This window comes from Mesocricetus auratus, unplaced genomic scaffold (genome assembly GCF_017639785.1).
Source record: "Mesocricetus auratus isolate SY011 unplaced genomic scaffold, BCM_Maur_2.0 Super-Scaffold_100021, whole genome shotgun sequence".
Taxonomy (NCBI): domain Eukaryota; kingdom Metazoa; phylum Chordata; class Mammalia; order Rodentia; family Cricetidae; genus Mesocricetus; species Mesocricetus auratus.
This window is the reverse complement of record NW_024429202.1, coordinates 5743359-5748725: the sequence shown is the minus strand read 5'-3', so window position 1 is coordinate 5748725 and position 5367 is coordinate 5743359. Positions and strand designations below refer to the sequence as shown.

General features: G+C 51.3%; 1 pseudogene; it reads left to right on the top strand.

The window, feature by feature from the left end:
- Nucleotides 1–1388: 1388 nt before the first annotated feature.
- On the top strand, nucleotides 1389–5052 carry LOC101830963 (annotated as a pseudogene).
- The last annotated feature ends 315 nt before the right edge of the window (nucleotides 5053–5367 follow it).

The following is a 5367-nucleotide window of genomic DNA, read 5'->3' as shown; positions in this document are numbered from 1 at the left end:
CTTACACCTCTCGGTCTCCTCCCAGGCGCCCTGTGGCCCTGATGCTGCTTCTGGGACTCACAGTCATTTTCTTGTTTCCCATCTCTTTGGGCTCTAAGAACAAAGGGGCCCTGTGGGAGGGGAAAGGATGGTACATTATGGTACATTAGCTCATTCTACTTCAGCAATGGCTGGGGACAACTTCATCCCAAAGTCCCAAGAGCAAGCACATCTCACCACACAGCATCCAGCTCACTTACCTCAGTCAGGAGGCTGAGAAGCCGCTGTTCCTCGCCTCAGGAAAGCACCTTCCTGGCAGGGAGACTTCCCCTACTCTGTAAAGAGATCCCAATCCCTACACACGCTTCCATCACAGAGGGACGTTTCCCTGTACACATGACTCTCTGTAGTATCCCACACTGACAAGGCACAGGGCGTTTCCAACCCCACAGGCTCATCTGTTGGGAGAGGCCTCGGTGGAACTCACTTTACCATGGTGCTCTGGCATGAGTCTTTGGAGGACTGATCCAGAAGGTGGCCATCTCAGTGTGTTTGCTTTCTGCCTAAAAGCCGAGCAGGAGACTATGGTCCAGGCAAGGCCAAGGTGGTGCATTGTTTGCCACGGAACCTTGAGGAGCTGAGTGCTATCTACAGAAACCATGAAAATGTGCTTAGGGTGGACCATACCTATAATCTTAGCACTGGGGAAGCAGTAACAGGCAGTTCCCTGGGGCTTGTTGACCAGCTAGAGACCCTCTCCCTGTCAGTGAGAGATGGCATCTCAAAACAAGGAAACAAAACCAAACCAAACAAAGACCAGGGAAGAAAGCTCTGCACACACACAGACACAGACACAGACACACACACACACACACACACACAGAGAGACACATAAACACACACAGACAGACACACACACACACACACACACACAGAGACACATAAACACACACAGACACACACACAGACACAGACAGACACACACACACAGACACATAAACACACACAGACACACACACAGACACAGACAGACACACACACACACACACACACTTACAAAAGTTGTGTGGTGTCTGTTACAGTTCTTAAGTTGTCAACTTGTCATAGCCTAGAAGTCACCTGTGAAGAGAGCCCCTGCGGGCATGTCTGTGCCACCTTGTCTTGACTGATGGTTGAGCTGGGAACACTCACCCTGTATATGGTTAGTACCATGTCATAGACTTCATAGACTGGGCTCTGCATTCTGCAAGAATAAGGAAGCCTAGCTGGTCAGAAGTAGGCAGACCATGCGAATCCAATTGTCTAACCTCTCTCTGCTCTTGGCTTGGAGTGTGACCTGGAACTGTAAGCCAGGTGAACCCTTTTCCCCTCGGCTGATTGCTTCTCAGCAGCAGAATGAAATCAGAGCAATGGTGCTCATCAGTAATCCCAGCAGCTGGGAGGGTGAGGTAAGAAGATGGAGGCTTCGAGGATAGTCCGGGCTCCATAATGAAATCCTGCCTCAACAAGAAAAATACATAAAACTAAGGAGTAGTTCAGACTCAGTGTCTGTACTCAAGTCATGAAGTGTCTGTGTCCTCAAGGTAGCTAGTCTAGCTGGAGTCCCGGGACAGAATCAATTAGGCTGCTTGTTAAAATGCAGATTCCTAGCCGGGCGTTGGTGGCGCACGCCTTTAATCCCAGCACTCGGGAGGCAGAGGCAGGTGGATCTCTGTAAGTTCGAGACCAGCCTGGACTACCAAGCGAGTTCCAGGACAGCCTCCAAAGCCACAGAGAAACCCTGTCTCAAAAAAAAATGCAGATTCCTTGGCGTCTCTGCAGGCCTGTGGACTCAGAGTCTCCGAGAGTAGAACCCAGATGCCACTGTGTATGCCCTGCTTCTGAGTAATTCAGCCATATGGCCATACTGAGATTAAGATTACTCAGGTCTGAGGAGAAGCCTTGGTTTGTGAAGCCCAGTGACCTGATTTTGATCCCTAGAAGCCACGTACAAAACACCAGATGTGGTGGCGAACACATAACCCTGGGGTGACGGACAGGCAGCCAGCCTATTTGGTTGAGGTTCATGCCAATGAGAGATCCTGTCTCGGAAAAACAAGGTGGTGTCTGAGTAATGACGTCAGATTGACCCCTGGCCTTGGAAGGTGGCAAGGCTGTATGTTTCAACATCATTGGCTTGGGAAGAACTGGGCGAGGGGTCAGTGGATGTGACAGATGTGACATTGTCTTGGTGCCCAGAGGCAGTGAGGGAGACCTGAGGTTTGGTGGAGAATGGCAGTCACAGAGTGTTTCCCAACAAGACCGTGACGTCACAGCAGGAAGGAGGCTGTCAGAAGGGCTCCCCTTTCTTCACCCTCCCTGGGCAGTTTCCTCTTGTCTCATTTCCCTCAACGTTTCTCAATGGGACAAACAGTGGAACCTCAGGAAACAGAAGTGAGTCAGTCTAAGTGAGCAGCATGGTCCAGCTGTAAGAGGCTTGGCCACTGGCAGATAGCACCCCAGAAAGGAGCGTCAGGTAGACCAGATGGGACCTGGGCGCGTCACAGCTGCTGCTATGGCTGGGGCTGTTACTGTGCATCTCGGTCAGGAGAGATAGGTGAGGAGGGAGGAGGAGGGGGCCGACAGGAATGGAGCCTGCTGAGGGGAGGTAGCTGCTAAAAGATGCTGACTTTTGTTCCTCAAGATGAACTGCGAGGAGACAAGGGGATGCGTTAGTCCTGAGGAGAGAATGGCGCCAGACCGTCATGTTCCACCCTGACCCAGCAGGGAACAGGCCGTGAACAAGATGGAGGTTCTTCTGGGCCATACTGAAGTTACGTGGTGGTAACCAGGCCCTCCCGGGCTGCACTGATACCCACATAGAGGCAACCCTGGGAAGCAAATCTACTTTAAAGGGGCATCAATCACAGGGCGGCATAAATGGCATGCGTATAAGAAAGTTATCCTCAGAATTCACTAGCAGGTTGATGGAAAACTCATGGCTCAGTATTTCACACATAATAAATACTTAGTAAAAGTTACAGGGGATGGTGGCCGTAATAGTGTAAACTGGCGTGGGCAGCCCATGGCATGAAATACCAAGAAGGGAAAATGGTTAGTGCCACTGGCTCTTGTTCAGGTGGATGTCCCTCTGGACAGATGGACAGAGGGTGAAGGGAGGTTCTACCTGAGGACACCAGGAATGGAAAGAAGGGGCCATGTGCCAGGCAGCAACTAACATGTCTGAGCAACTGTAGGGAAAGGGGGGCAGTTAAAGAAACACACCCTGAGCAGAGCCAAAGAAACACACTTTGGCCCTGCAACCAGAACCAAAGAAATGTACCCTGGCCCTAAAACCGGTGCCAAAGGAACAAACACACTTTGTCCCTGGAATCTGAGTTAGTGAAAGAAATGCACCCTGGCCCTAAAATTGGAGCCGAAAGGCTAAAAAGAACCAGAGAAAGAAACACACTTTGGCTCTGAAACCAGAGCCAAATCTGACCTTAATCCTGTGCAGAAAACTAACCAATCCTTGGTTTAGCCAATCTGAGCTCAGCACTGAAATCGGACCAATCCCTACGTTGGAAAAACTCCGCCCCCCCCAAAAAAGTCTCTCTATAAACCCTGTGTATGTTCAGCTACTTCCTTCCCCTTCGGATGAGCTTTGGGTGAAAACCTTTTGCAGCAGCGACGGAGCAGAGCAGAGGCGACCCAGAGCAGAGCAGAGCGAGCAGGGCTGTAACACTTGCGTGGGAAACCTTCCCTTGGCAGAGCAGAGCGGAGTTGTTACACTCTGCTCCCTGCTATCTGCTCTCTGGGAGCAGAGCTGAACTGTAGCAACTTCGCCCGAGAAACCTCCTGCAGAGCAAAACTGCTACACTAGGCGAACATCCCTAGCTGGAAGACCCTGACTTTCTCTGAGGCAAGGCTGTAAGCAGCTAAGCTTACTGCAACCTGTAATGGTTCTTGGCTCCCGAGCTCCAGGATACCTTTCCACCTGAGCTGTGTAACACTCAGTATTCTGTGACTCCCGAGCTCCAGGATACTTGACCCACTGCTGTTCCATCCCGATCTGCCAGAAACGCTTACAGCAACCACATAAAGAACAGAAAGCAATAGAGAGCTGGGTGTGGTGGCATATTCCTGTAACGGCAGTCAGGAGGCTGAGCTGGGAGGGCTGGGGTTAGTCTGAAGCAGCCTAGGCTGTATGTTGAGTTCAGGTCAGCCTGGGCTGCAAAGGGAGACCTTGGAAAGAGAGGGAGGAAGAGAGGGAGGGAGGGAGGGAGGGAGGGAAGGAAAGAGGATGGCTGCCTGCACGTGGACACACATTTCTAGAAATAGAAATGATGATGAAATCCTGGTAAAGATATTTTGTAACTTTTCAGCATGAAAATTTTCCAATCTACAAAATGCAGACAAAATATTTACTGCAAATGCACCACCTAGATTCAGTCAATGATAGGCCTTGTTTGTGCCATATGCAAATGTACATTGCTTACACAGAAACGCCAAGTGATCCACAGTATGGGAAGAGAGTCACAGCGCTCCCAAGTTCCCCTTCCATGCTTGCTGGGGCTGAGAGGCATCCGTGAAGCATGTATCTCCTGTCCCGGGGCTCCAAGCTGGAGGGGAGGAGGAACAGGTGTGCCTTTTGGAGGGCAAGAACCTCACTGTGACTTGTCCTTACAACATCACGCTGTACCCATTCAGCCTGAGATGTGGCAGTGGTCCAGAAGCCTGGCTTCTCCAGAGACCCAGCTGCTCACAAACACAAGACATGAAGACTTTTCAGTTTGGCCCAGGCTGGGAGGTACTTGCTGGAGGATTACCCCACCAAAGTTGTTGTCAAGGTCACAGTGGCGGGGCTGCAGAGGCAGGATATGGGGTTGTGATTTACCTTTCTCCTGACAACGCTGCTGTCCTGAATCATCAGATTCGGCTGGCACAGTGTTCAGGTGAGCCGCAGAGGACCCTGCCAGGCCATCCTCAAGCTCACTAGTAGCCTGGGGCCTTACCTGCTAGGAGAAGTCACTTTTAGGAGGCAGCTCAGAGTAATGGGGAAACTTCTAGATCTTTCCTTCTCTCACAGTGTGACCTTGAGGAAACCACAGCTCTTCTCCAGGCCTCAGTTTTTCATGTCTGTAAGACACGGGGGTTGGATGTGGTGAACTCAAAAGCCATCTATTTCTATGGCATGGAATCTGCTAGAGAAACGGGTAACTGGCCATCTTGGCAGGAGCCAAGCCCTCTGCCTCTCTGTGCCAAGGAGGGCTCAGGAGGCTGGTCTCTCACTGTGCCCCTGCAGACAGGCCAGCTGCTGGGAGGCCAGAGGCCCACTCCTCTCAAAGGTCCCGGGTGGAGGTGAAATAGCCTAGCGTGGCCAATACGATGCTACCTGTTTCTCAGGAT